The 14,607-nt window shown below is 41.1% G+C and overlaps 1 protein-coding gene across 3 annotated transcripts in view; it reads left to right on the forward strand.

Annotated features, from left to right (window-relative positions):
• Window positions 1-14,607, forward strand: part of Mcc (MCC regulator of WNT signaling pathway) — a 350,991-nt gene that overhangs the window by 172,815 nt on the left and 163,569 nt on the right. The window lies entirely within an intron of this gene.

The raw sequence follows: 14,607 nt of genomic DNA on the forward strand, positions 1-14,607 counted from the left end.
GGACAAATCATGTGACATCCCATTTTAACTGCCTTTGGAGCCTTAAAACTCCCAGGATCTTGGTTTGCTGACAATCTTGAAATTCTGGCTGAATGTTATTTTCTTTCCATTGTTTATCAAATTCTCTGCCAGGGAACCAACTTTTATTATTAAATTGAAATTTCTGTCTTTTCTAGCAAGATTTAGTTCTCTTTTGTTCAGTATCTTTCCCCTGGGAAATGCATGCACCCAGGATCATATCTCAAAAAGCCTTTTAAACAAGATCTTTCCAAACCTCCCAAGTCACTCCTGTTCTTCTTGGCTTCTGTGTCCCACAAAGCCCAGGCAGCACAACATTTTCCGGTCCCATTAGATGCTGGTTACATGGTTGACCCTTATTCCAGGTGATTTGTTTGTTTGTTTTCAAGTGAAGTAGCTGTGATTTGAATGGATTTAAATAGTCTCAATAGGAATTCTTTATGACCTAAATCCCTTTGGATTTTTCTTTATTTGAGGAGGGGAGACGTAAGGGAGGAAATAAAAGGCTGGGGCTTTCTGAGACATTTATTCTTGGAGGGAGAGAAGCTGCCTGGCCCTTGGAGCTGAACAAGAGCATAGATTCACAGCTATCAGTAAGATCTCTTGTTGCCTCTACACCCTTGATTGCAGCAAAAAGATTGCTGCAGAGATAAATTTACTATGTCCCTCCCTTGTGTCCAACCAGTTGGATTGCCAATGGCTTGTGGACATTAAAGTGTTTAGTTGGGTTAAAACAACAGCACATAAATGACAGGGAGAATACAATGAAAATGAGATGTCTTTGGTTTGCTCCTCAAGGTTGAGGTTGTGTGGGGCTTCCGTGGGGTGGGGATATATTTAAGAATTAAGAGGGCCAGGAGTTGGTGGCGGGCACATCTCTCAGTTCATGGCCAGCCTGGTCTACAGAGTTCCAGGATAGCCAGGACTACACAAAGAAACCTTGTCCTAAAACAAACGGAAATAAAAAGGAAAAAAAAGAAAAAGAAGTAATAGCTACCCAGATTGTTTCAAGGTTTTTTTGTTTGTTTGTTTGTTTGTGTGTGTGTGTGTGTTTTAAACACACACTGACTTATAAAACTCACTATAAATTTTTTTGCTTCTAGCCAACATTTGGTGGATAAACAACAATGAAAGAGCCTGGGTTTTGTGACAAATTTGTTGCTTTAGTGATTTTCTTTCAAGTATATTTGAGTGTGTGTCTGTTTATGGGAATATAGAGATGTGGCATTTGTGGAGGGTAGCACAGGGCAATGTGGCTTTCTTAAGTTTAGGGAGCATCTTTCTTAATGTTGGCGATCTTTACTTCCAGCATCCAAGAAGAAGTCAGCAGAGTGAAATCACTTCTCTATGAGGAGAGAAAAGTGGGTTCATACGAGTTTTGTTTCCTTTTAAAGTCTGACATTTTCTCTCTCAGACTACAGAAATTCTCAATCACAAGAGATATTCTGAGTAACCAGATGTCATATTTAGAAATGTTATTTAAAGGTTTGCTTTTTAAGCTAGGACTTCTGAAGTTTCAAAATGTTTAAGCTGAACTTCAGAGCACATGCTAAATACATTCTTGTTCCAATTCCAGAGATTTGTATCAAGTGTTAGATAATTCAGAGTATTTCCTTCAGTTGTGCAAAGTAAAACAACAGAAAGACAAAAATAGGTTGTATTTATTCCTGCTGGCCTCAGTGAGTAGGTCTTTGAGTAAATTATACTTAACTATTTGTTATATATGTATATGTATGTGTGTGTGTTTCATGTACATGCAGATGACTGCCCCCTGTATAAAGTGCATTTTTAATTAAGACCAGCCTTGTATTCCCATTACATAGCTGTCTGAGGGTGAGAAAAGCATGTTTCTATTAAGAAATTCTTTTATTAGGTAAGCCGTATCTATTAGAATCAATCATTTAGATTTAGATAAGTTTAACATTTCCATATGTTCTTTCTGAAGAAACACTTAATCATGTATTTGCAGGCTGTCTGTGCCTGTACTAGAGAAACAACCTTGGCACTGGTTCCTGTTGCGGGGTGTTGACTTGCAGGGTTCTAATCACTGCACCACACTGTGGACAAAGTCCCAAGGACTCAAGCCGGGAGCTAGGTAGATGAGAGAAACAGGAAGGTTGTAGTAAAAGCAGAAGCAAGCCAGAGTGGAATAAAATCGCTTGCATGTTGGCACTTTGCCAAAGATTGTTATGCGTGTTGGAGGGAAGAAAAAGGAGAAGTCGTCTAGCACCAGAAAGGGTAAGCAATGGAAAAAAAAACTACTTAGGTGTAGTTTATAAGAGGAAGCTTTCATTTTTATAGTTGCTTGATTTGTTTTCTGTGAGAGGAATTCTGTGGAGAAAGTGTTGAGTCATTTTGTGCTACCTGAAGCAGCAGCCTACAGGTGGGTGTGGGAGCCAACCATTTGGCCATTTCATGTCCACACTATAACTGGGAGTGTCCTCTGTTCTCAGAGAGGCTTCCTCAAATCTCCCCCTTTGGAGGTGTCTGCAGTCTTTAGGCACCGAGTGGAACAAAACTTTGGAGAAGGAAAAGAACTTTGGGTCTTGGTGTGATTGGGATATTTGGTCCCCAAGGAGACATTTTGTTAAAGACTTGGTCCTCAGTGTGTTAGTGTTTAAGATGGACTTTTAGATGTGGGGCTTGTGGGGCTGGATGGGGTCTGGGGGCATAGCCTCTGAGGCTATTAAGGTAGTTCTTACAGAAACCCTGGGTTAGTTTTCAGGAAAGGGTTATTAACTAGGAGCGATCCTGACCATTCTCCAGCCTTCCTTGCTTTCTATCTGGCAGTGTGTTCTTCCCTCTCTCGTGCATTTCTGGTGTCATGACTATGAAGTCTTCACTGAAGCTTGGTCCCATGGTTTGACTCTCCAAAACCAGAAGCTAAAGAAACCTTTTGAAAATAAGGACTTAGCTTTGGCTATTTTGTTACAGTAACCGAAAATCATCAAATAAAAACATTGTAATTCAAAGTTCACATTTTTATTTAATACCTTCCATCTCACCCCAATTCAAAGCTTTTGTTTTCTGATTCCTACCTTGTCCATAGTTGTCTAATATTTAGGGAAGGTGGCCAAGATGAGTGGACAGTACTCTTAATGTATGTCAATTTAAACAGAATCCAGGAAGCTCAATATCTCTCTCTTGCTGAATTCCACTTTCACCTTGCCTTTCTCTTCTGTGGCACACCATCTCTCTAAATATGAACCACTTTGTGCTTCTGTGAGATCAAATTATTTATCTTGGTATCTCCCCTGCAGTTATTTAGGCAGAACTGAATAAGTTAAACCAAGAAACATTCTGTCCACTTTGTCTTTCTAAAACTTGTTGAAATAAGTTCTTAACTATCTTTCTTCTCATTCCTTTGCTCTGACCTGTTTTTGTCATTCCACCCCCTCTTGGGGAGGGGAAGTGGTTACTGTGTGGTCATCCTGCCACTTTTAGTCAGAGGCCAGTGTTTTCACACTAAAAAGAAATACAAGTTTCTTGAGTCTCCCTAAAGTTAGATCAGTATTCTATATACCTAAAACCCTGTTATTGCTATGTCACTAACGTTATTTCTAAATAAGTTCTGAACAGCACATTGATTAACAAAATAGAGCACACCCAAGAACATGATGGGTTGTTGGTGCTCTTCGTAAGAGGCTGAGTGGTGTTCTGAAGGAGCACTGTGCTGTGGAGTCGCCTCTCCAGTGCCCTGAGTCAAATGAACTCCCTGTAGGTCCAATTTCTTATTCTGTGAGTTAGTCCTTCCTTCCTTCCTTCCTTCCTTCCTTCCTTCCTTCCTTCCTTCCTTCCTTCCTTCCTCCCTCCCTCCCTCCCTCCCTCCCTCCCTCCCTCCCTCTTGGAACTCCTACCTGGGGATCCCAGAGTTCCCACTACCCAGCAGAACTCTGAAACAATTCAGAATCTAACAGCATTTTTAGAATAGATTTATTCCTGGGGCTATGGAACACACTCTTATAAAAACCCACCACGTGGGAGGCCACCAAGAGCTATGCTCAATTCTCAGTTTTATTCGTTTGTGTGTATATGAAGGAAGGGTGGTGTGTGTGCTAGCTGCTGTGTGTGCGTGGAGGTCAGACAGAGGCAATTTCTGGAGTTGGTTTTCTCCTTCCGTGCAAGGGATCCGTGTATCCAACTCAGGTCACTGGGGATCTGCAGCAGTCATTTTTACTCATGGGACCATTTCTCTGGTTGTAGCACTGCCTTCTTGATGTCCCTCTCAGAAAACCCCCCAAAAAGCAAACAGAAACTCTGGCGGCTAGTAGGAATATCTGATAGCCTCCCACTGCCCATGTCTGCAGCACTGCTTGTACTTTTCTCTCCGTGTCACTACAGTTGTACTCATTCATAAAACTGTTCTTTGCTGTTGGCGAAGAGTAACTCAGTTCTAACGTTTTGGGCTTCAGATGACCTTGATCGTCAGTGATTCTGCTTTAGAAGAAAGTATACCTCTGGAAAGGTACATCAAACTTTATGACTGTGTTGGTTCTAAGAGAACCTTGTCATTTTTTTTTTTTTAGATTATATATTTTTAATTTATTTATATTTTTATATATTACAGTTTATTCACTTAGAACCTTGTCATTTTTTTAAGCAGCTAGAGGGTTAGTGGATCTGAGGCTAGTCAGCAGGAAACTCCATGCAGGCCCCAAAGCTCATGCTTTGGCTGGCCTGTATTGGTTTGCTTATTTTAGCCTTTTTGCTTGTGACCCTTCATGTCACTGGTTTTCTGGCATCCTAATTCCAGAGGTACCAGGTTCTCCATGAAACTCTATAACAGCAGGATGTACAAGAAGTTGTTGGTAGTGGATTTTCAGCGAAGAGGCCTGGTCATTTCCTCAGCCTGTGGCATACGATGTCTATAAAAAGATCATATTATGGTGTTTTGGTTCTGTGAATATAAGAATTTCTCTGTGAACAGACCTTGTGGCATAAGCCTGTGGTCTCAGCACCTGGGAGGTGGAGAAAGGGGAATCAGGGGTTCAAGATCATCCACAGCTACACATGGAGTCTGAATTTAATGTCAGCTACATGAGAGATACTATTTCAACTCTCTCCTTGGCAAAAAAGTAAAGAAATAAAATAAATTTTATACTCACTAAAAGTAGAAGTAGGGGCTAGTGAGATGGCTCTGTAGGTAAAGGTACTTGCCAGCAAGGATGATGACCCAAATTCAATCCTAGGGATCCTCATGGTAGAAAGAAATGAGTCCCAAGTCCTTTAAGTTGTCCTTTGACTGCCATCTTGGAGTCCTGTGGTATACTCATGTGCATGTACACACACAGGCACACACACACAGATGCACATACACAGAGACTAAAATTTTAAAATATTAAAAATTAAATGTACTGAACTTTAATGATGTCAGTAGTATGTTTATCCCCCAAGTAAATGCCTTTTAAAGAACCCCAGAGTACAGAGTGGAAAGGATGAGGAGAGCACATGTTGTTCTCTGAATTGGTTTCCTTTTTCAAGTGGAGTCCGTTTTTGTTTTGAATAATTTAAAGTTCACATGACACTTTTTACTGTAGGAACAGAGTCATCTACTTCTGAACATTCCAGAAAAGCTTTTCAGCAGAGCTAGGAGCAGGACTTAAGGCAAAGCATCTTTTAGGGCTATCATTTTTAGCAGCTCCCAGAAGACAGGTCACCCCCACCCAACCACACCAGGCTCTGGCATCCAGCTCAACAGGGCAGAATAATTGCACCAACCTTGATCCTGTCTCCTGTCACAAGGCATTTATATCCTTTTTCAGGTATCTTCAGTCAGTCATTTTCTGTTCACCATTTGGCACAGACCTGCAGCTCCACTTGTTGGCTTGCATTTTCTTGGAGTCTGCGTATCCGGGATCCAGGCACAAGTGCCCTGTTATGAACAAGTCTGGGTGGAGCAAAGCGTTTCCTAAAGGAAATGGGCAAAAGGAAGGAGTCCCGTTTTAACTCTGCTTGTTTTCTATATATAATACTTGCATTCAGCATGGCCGTCTGGTTTTCTCTTCTGTTGGAAGTTGAAAACTTCCTTGGCTGTGTCCAAAGCCTATCTAGGGGACATGCCTTGGGACCCTGACATGTATTAGGGCCCTTCAGCGTCCTTCAACTCTGATCTGATGCAGACTTGCTGTGTCTAGGTGCATTTCACAAAGGGGGACATAGGGAAGCTGGATTGTGTCTTGCTGCTGCAGAGCTGCTGTCGGCGCACCTGCCTTGGCAGGACGCTGGCATTTGATTTTATTCAAATGTATTCTTGTGAGATTTCAGACTTAGCACAGTGCAGGTCCATGTGGAGGGTTCATTCCAAAGCTGAATGTTCAAATCAACTTTTGTCACAACAGAAGCTTTATTTAGAGATAGGTTTTTATTGGTGGTGGTTCTTGTTTGTTGTTTTGCTTTGGTTTATGCTTGTTTTTTTTTTTTTTTATACTGGGACAGTGTATTGTATAGTACAATTTGACTATCTGTGTCCTTAAAGAAAGGATTAGACCATTTAGTCATCTCTGAGTGTGTGTGTGTGTGTACACGCACGCGCATGCACACATGCCTGTATGTGTGTACATGTATCTCATTTACATGAAGCCTGCTGATTAGGCTAGGCTAGCTGGCCACAGAGCCCCATGGTTCTGCCTGACTCTGCCTCCCAGTGCTAGAGTTTCAAATGTGCACGGTGATACCTGGCATGGCAAGCGCTTTAGCCCTTACGCTATCTGTAGTCCATCTTGCACATACACTTACGGCTTCCAGCTCCTTTCTCTTTGATCCCATGAGTTCTTTTCTGTTTGACCACAGAGGGTGGTTAGAGGAGCAGAATTGGTTATGATGGTCAGCACCCTCCTAGGCCATCCTTGAGAGTAACAGAACTTTGTGGTGGTTTGAGCTGGATAGTATTTGTAATCTAGGGATTTGGGGCAGCCAAATATAACATAGATGTTGTGGGATGGATTTGAAATGAATATTCAAAGAAATGTTACTTCAGTAATAAATGTGCCTTTCTGACCAAAAGTAGCAGATCATGCCATTGCCTTATGTCTGGACTGGGGTTGAAGAAGACAGAGACAGAGAAAAAGGAAGGCATGCACAGATGCTAGCTAGCATCTTATCAAATTATATATCACAGAGAAATGGTCATTTTATTCCTCTTATCAGTTCCTAGTTATATCTTAGAATGATGTAGAACCTCAAACAGGATTTCAGAGTGTCTGACAATGGTGGAGATGCTGTTGCTTCCATAAGTGTGGCAGAGGCAGTTAGCATGATTGCTTCATTCTTGTCACAACAATGTGTAGCACAGATCAGCCTGAGACAGACACTGAGAAGCATTTTGAGTGTAGATCTTTAAAATGGTTATAGGAAAACAACCCCTCTCAGTAGTGTTTTCCCCAAATGTGGTGTCTTAACATTTGTACCCCATATTTTACCAACCAATACAACTTATATTACCAACCAATACAGCTTTCAGGTAAGTAAATAATCCATCAGGTCCCCAAATAATTTGCTTCAAAGAAGCCTGTTTCCTCTGTCTGGTGCTCTCAATAAAGGAGATGGATGTGTGCCATTCCAAGCCAAACTCTAACTAGGAAAATTATACTTTTCACAAAATCAGTGTTTCAGGCTGGCCACAGGTGGACAATCAATAACAACATCGAAGCTTTCAGGTTCCTTTCTTGTATGGACTGCTAAAGGCAAAAAGTCAGTATAAATCCTTTCACCATTTAGAGGAAGGGTTGATATTTCACATACACTATGCTGTTTGACGGCCTTTTACAAACTGACCCTGCTCTTTTTCATTTGTTTGTTTGTTTGAGTTTTGGAGTCAGGATTTCTCTTTACAGCCCTTGGCTGTCCTCGAGCTCATTCTGTAGACCAGGCTGGCCTTGAACTTGGAGATCTGCCTGCCACTGCCTCCCTTAAAGGCATGTGCCAACTCTGCCACCACCACTACAAGGCTTGACTCTGACTTTTAGAAATGAAATGAACCTGGCAGAATTCTCATTCTGAAGAACCACGGCCTCAAACAAGAACCATTGCTCTGTTGAGGAATGTCCATCTCAGTGACATAACTGCAAAGTTCAGACTGCCTAACGTACTCACAAAATTAATTTTGGAGAGGCAGGTCCTGGATGGTCTCTGGTTCCATAAGAGTTGAGTCAGTATTGATGATGGAGGAAGAGGAAGACATAGAACTGAATTTCGGTTTCCCCCACGATTACCAATGTCAATGTCAGGGAACCCCCCATCCTGGGAGCTAAGAGGAAGTCTCAAGACCTGCAAGGAAGGATGTTTTCCACACGTTAATAAAGCTTGGAAGTCACATGCTCTGCCCCCACCTCAGTTCCATGTAGTAATAACAAAGTTTTTAAAAGATAAACAAAAGTCTGCATTTTATAAAACTTGCTGAGAAACAATATTCTTTCTTTTTTTTTCTTTTCTTTTTAAAGATGAGGTTTCTCTGTGAAGTACTGGCTGTTATGGACCTTGCTCTGTAAACCAAGCTAGCCTCAAACTCAGAGATCTGCTTGCTCAGAGCTCTACCTGCCTCTGTGTCCTGAGCGCTGGGACGAAAGTCGAGCACCACCACCACCCAGGTTGAGAAACGTGATTTCAGGATGTGTAGGCTTAAGAGCACAGTCTCTGAACATGCATACCCTGGGTTCCTCCCTGTTTCTCTTTAGCCACCATCTCGCTTTTCTCTGTAGGGGAGTTTTTTAGGCTTAGGCTCTGGCTTTGGAGTACAGTGTTCTGTAACCAACATTGTAGGTCTGCTCTGTGGTATTCCTTGCCCTGTCTTTATGTCTTTTAACATTCCCTTCAGCCCCCTTTTTTAGGCAGAATGGTGATGGTGGATTTAGGAATTGAGCATAGGGTAACTATGTGAAGCTTTGATCGTCTCCAGGAGTAGTTTTCGAATCTTCCTGGTACTCTTCCTATGGAACTTGTTTATTCTAGAATAACGTTCACTTATTTTAGCAATTAGTTTATAGAGTACCTATTTGTGTGCCACATGCCATAGGCTTTACATGCCTCATCTCCTTTTCTAAGCTTCCACGATCGACAACAAAGATAGATTTAGAACACAGAGGCCGAAGCTCTGTCTGAAAGTTCTCCCTTCTTCTGTGGCCACTTCCAAAGTTCTGAAAAGGCCAAATTGTAGCTGCACACAGTCTAAGCCTGCAAATAGATGCTCATATTGTAAGCTTCAGTTTCCCAAAGTTCTTGTTCTGCTCCTTGCTGGATACTTTTAATGATATCTATTTTATAGCTGAGAAGTTAAGGTCACATAGGGAGTGATAGAGCCTGGCTTTGAGCCCAGACCATCTGGCTCCAAGCCCCCTTCAAGCATTTGTCATAGGGCTTACAGCTTTTTCTTTTGAAGAGCTGTATGAATGTTTTCTCTTACATAAATGTCACTGATACTTCATTTGTAATGTAGTCTTAGCTTACAAATAAGTCCCTCCATGCTTTAATAAAATTTCAAAGTATCTTCCATTAGAGTTAAAGGATTTTTAAGTGTTGATACATTGTATACATGTGTATATAATCAGTCTGAATTTGAATGCTAATACATGTACCTACTGAATATGCTGGCAGATTCTCCAGTCTGTCCTGTCAGATCTTTCTGTTTGAAATACCTGAAAGCTGACAGACTTGGTCAAGGGTTTGAGCATGTTGAGTCCAGCCTTTGTTGTGTGCTGGCACCTGGCAATCTAGTTCTGAAACTAGATCCTGGAAGTCAGTTGAGTGGGGCCCATGATTCCAGCCTTAGAGGACAGAATACAGTCATGTAAAGTTAACTGGATTAAGTGGAACCTTCTAATGCAAGTCTGAAAAATATTTAGGTTCCCCCACCCCCACTCCTAGTACATGGACACATCTTTCATTTTAAAAAACATTGTAATTATTTGTGATTATGTGTTTGCCTGTGCAAGGATATCTTCACATGAGCACAGTTTTTTCGGAGGCCAGAGATGTTGGATCCCCTGGAGCAGGAGTTACAGACAGTTGTGAGCTGTCTGACATGGGTCCTCAGCAGTACTTGCTCTTAACTTCTAAGTCTTCTCCCAGCCCCTCCCCCTCCCTTGGAGTTCAGAAAGTTCAATGCTGGAAGTGATGAGTTTTATTTTTTGCTTGTTAGAATTTGCTCAAGGTAAAAGCTAGCAAATCATATAAATGTTTTGTGCTTGAAGTTGTGATGTTCCAGTGACGTAATTGTATTGTGCAGTTTATGAGTTCACACGGGAGTGCATATGAAATCACGGGGTTGTTTTAAAGTCCAAATTATATATGTCCTGTAGAACTTAGTGTCAGTTAATCAATTATTGGCCATAATAAAAGTAGGCATGAATGAAATAGGCTTGAAATAAATCCTCACTGGGTATCACCAAAACTATGGTATTTTTTACTGGCTCAAAGGTCAGTACCTATTTTATCTCCTACACATTGGCAACTTGGTAATTATAACTATCATAGAGATGTGACTGTAACTTTCATAGCAGCTAAGAATTTTGTCATCATTCTTTTCTAGAGGAAATTCCAGTTTAAAGATGGTATCTAGGGGTCAAAGAGTAATGAGAAAGTTCATTAGCACATTTGATGTTAGGAGCAAAGCAAACATGGAAGAGGGCTGTGGCTCATGGGGGGAAAATATCTAGAACCTGTGTCACGTGGTCATGAGAGTATTCTGACAGGTTTCCTTCACTTTAAGTGAACTTGTTAGGTATATCTAGCTTATAGAAAGACAGTAGGCGCCTCCTTTTTTGAAGGCTCTATGTCATATGGCAGTTTTGGAGGTGACAGCACGTCTTCTGGGGAGTTGTGAGAATGAGATACAAAAGCTGAAGTACTGCCAGTTGGTCGGAAGTGTGGTGGTTGGGGCTTTCTGCAACTGGGAAGTTGATGCGGGTAAGAAGCATTGAAATAATACCCAGTTCCCAACAGCCCTTGTTCAAGAATTCTAGTCTCTGTCAGGGATTCTTTTTAAAAACATTTTAAATTCCTTTTACTTCATGTGTATGGGTGTTTTGCCTGCACGTTTTTCTTTATACCATTTGCCTGCCTTGTAGTGCTTGTGAGCTGCCATGTGGGTACTGGAAATAGAATCCTGGTTCTCTCTAAGAACAGCCAGTGTGCTTAACCACTGAGCCATATTCCCAGTCCCTCCTGTCCATGGTTCTTGACTGAGTCAATAGCTATCGTGCTTGTTAAATTGGCAGTTTTCTTTTTTATCATTTCTTAAAATTTATTGGCATTCATCTGTACAAGACTTCAGCTGCCTTCTGTTCTAAAATCTTTTTAGTATCAATACAAATTGAAAATTTAAAAATATTTACAGTGTTATAATCATCACTTGTCATTCATTTTGAGCTTCAAATTGTCTTTGTTTGGCTAAGAGAATATTGTGCTCTAGTTTTCATTGTTTTAATATGTGCTGTGTGAGTGTGTGTGTGTCTGTGTGCGCATGCAGGCATGCCACAGTGCAGAGTGTGGAGGCCAGGGGACAGCTTTGTGGACGTGGTTCTCTCCCCTTCCTTTGTGAGGGTTTCAGGTTGGCAGGCTGGCATGGTGACTGCCTTTACCTGCCAGTGCCAGCTCAGGCACCCAGTTTTGATGGGAAAATGGCTGAGAGAGCTTTTCATAGTCAAAGGTCTGTGAAGATTAAGGAGACTCCTAGTAACTGTGGCTTAGTAAAGGGGCAAGACAGGGAAATGGAACCTTCTTGGAGGAAATGAAGAGAGCTCAGGGTTCTATGCTCAGCATTCCAGCTGGCCTCTTAACAGCCACTTGTAGATCTGCTGTAGATCTGAAACTGGATCCCTTCTGTCTGTGGATCATTCCTACCCTGAACAACACAATTTAGAAAGATCTGTAAAGACACATATTTGTCACAGAGTGACTCCAAAGCAGGGCCACTGCAGTTTTTGTTTGGAGGGAATCACGTGTGTCTTACTTCTCTTCTGCCATGCTCTAAAGCATACCTTTCAGGTCTACAGAGTCAGACTTGGGACTGGTCTCCACATCCAGTCAGACTGTTTTAACGTTTTCTTTGTGCACCTAGTCTGGAAATGACTTGCTCACTGAACAAATGCTTTAGTAGAAACCTTATCTGTTGAGTAGAAATCTGTTGGATTTATCAAGGCATAGGTTCACTGGGTGGAACCAGTGGTTTCATTGTTCATGACCTGGCCTTTGTTCTATTTTGCTAATACTCACTACTGGTTAGACCAGACTAGCCTTTAACCAGAAGAGTGCATTGGCCCAGGAGGGAAAAATGGATTCATAGCCAATGAGCCATCTCCATAGAGTCTCTTTTGTTATGACAGGTGCTATAGAGTGGGAAGGAGCAGGAAAGAATAGATTTTTCTTTTTTAAGTAAGTTTTATTTTTTTAACTCGTTTTTTAATCTTTGACATTTTCGAACAGTACAGAGCCCTTCGAAAATGTCTATCCCGAGCTTGTTCGGGCACGTGCCGTCCTCCTGTATGTCACTCCTGTGTAGTGTATGTGCTGCCAGAGCACAGCACAAAGGCTCTCAGGGGTGAGAAAAGAGTACCTTTTACTTGGTTTTTATGATGAGAATGGAATGTTTGCTGCCCTCCTCCTACTCATTCTAGTCATTCTAGTTATACAGAAATCATATGAAATTTGGAGCCTGGCTATGCAAATTTTAGAGACTCTCTCAGTGGTGTTTCTTGTAGGCACGCATTTAGCTTGCTATCTACTGTGCAAGATCTGGCTTTTGTTTAAGGATGCAAAGCAATAGAAGAACAGTTGTTCCATATACTGTGTTGATTTACAGTGTAGAAGTTAGTTACATCAGTGAATAATCCCTACAGCTGTGGGACAGGAGTTGAAGGCGGATCACCAAAATTGTGGCATTAGCTTGCATCACTGTAAGGGATAGGCCAGGAATGAAGTGCTTGAAAGTGGATGTATGGACTACCCCACCATTGCAGCTACCTAGTATATGGCAGTGATTCTCAACCTGTGGGTCATGACCCCTTTGGGGTCACATGTCAGATATCCTGCATATCATGTATCTACATTGTGATTCATAATAGTAGCAAAATTATAGTTATGAAGTAGCAACAGAGTAAGTAATTTTATGGTTGGGGGTCATCACAACGTGAGATATTAAAGGGCCGCAGCATTATCAAGACTGAGAACCAGTGGTGTATGATATTATTCGGCTAAGTCTCCTATTAGACTTTCTTAGTGTTTTGCTGTTTCTTATAAGTGCCTGTCTTGGTGCCCTGGGTGTTGTGGAATTATCTGGGGGAAAAGTGAATGAGACGCTACTGGTGGTGATTGCTCTAGAGGTAAGGAAATAGTTGGAGGCCATTACAGAAGGCTGAAATTGTGTCTAAAAGATCATTAAAGGGTATTTTTTTTTAATTAACTCAGTATTTGGTAAAGCTCAAATGGGAAGACCAAATCAATTTGGCCCTTTTAGAAATAAGTCACCGTATCGCTTTGAACAAAAAAGAAAAACTAAGATTGGATATTGCTGCTACAGGTAATTTCTCTAACACGTTTTGTTATTAACACATGTGCATTGCTCAGCCTTAGCAAATGACAAAATATGCATTCTTCCTTATTTTCTCCAACATATATCTAGTTGTGCTATTTTCTGATGTAAAATAGAATTAAGACAATTAAAATAACCGAGTTGGAATCACTCAGCTGGTTACTCACATATAGAGTCTATCTGAAGAGCAGACATTCTTTTTGGAAGTTGTCATTTGATTGCCTTGTTGTATGTGTTCCTCCATTCATGTTGTGTGTGTTTACTAGTTCCTTGTTGTATGTGTATCTGTGATGGCCAGAGAGCAATTCTAGCTCTCTCTCTCAGTTGCTTCTCCACCCTTTTTTTGTGACAAGACTTCTTTTAAATCAGACTTTCTCCTTTAAGTAACCAAAATACTTAACCACCAAAAATTTTTTACAAAGTTAAAATTAAGAAAAATAAAATTTATCATTGTCTATTTCAGTTACAGACATTTATAACACTTGGGGAATATTGTCTGCTACTGTTTTAAAACACTCTTCACTTAGCTTTAACTTAAAGCTGATGGAAAGGCATATGGAAATTATTTAAATAGTCTTCTCAATTGGTACTCTAATAATCACAGACTCCTCCCCAAATCTTTACTAATGTACAGATGTTGTAGCATTGGAACAGATAGTTTAATTTGAAAATGAGAGCGATCACTTGATGACCTGGTGCTGCACACAGTAGGTGTTAGAACTATCTACGCAGATTGACATGACCCAGCATCTTCCTGCAGCTTGTGGTCTTCCTGTCTCCTCCAAACTAAAATCTTAGTACATCTCCTTTTACCTTTCTGGTTTTACTAGTCCTTCACGAGGGACTCAGAAAGACTGTTGGGTCCTATCTGTGCATTCTATTCTGCCCCGTGAAGCAGCTCGTTAAACCCTTTTCTTTTTCTAGAAGGCCTCTTACGTAAACAGGTCCTGAGCACCGTAGCTTTGCCTCTTTCCCTCTCTCCTTAAGTCATTAGATGAGTTCATTCGTATCTTTTTTTGCTCTGACATTCCCTAATTCTCACTGGTTCCTGGGATGCCAATGAGCAT

Source organism: Meriones unguiculatus, chromosome 2, assembly GCF_030254825.1.
Source record: "Meriones unguiculatus strain TT.TT164.6M chromosome 2, Bangor_MerUng_6.1, whole genome shotgun sequence".
Taxonomy (NCBI): Eukaryota; Metazoa; Chordata; class Mammalia; order Rodentia; family Muridae; genus Meriones; species Meriones unguiculatus.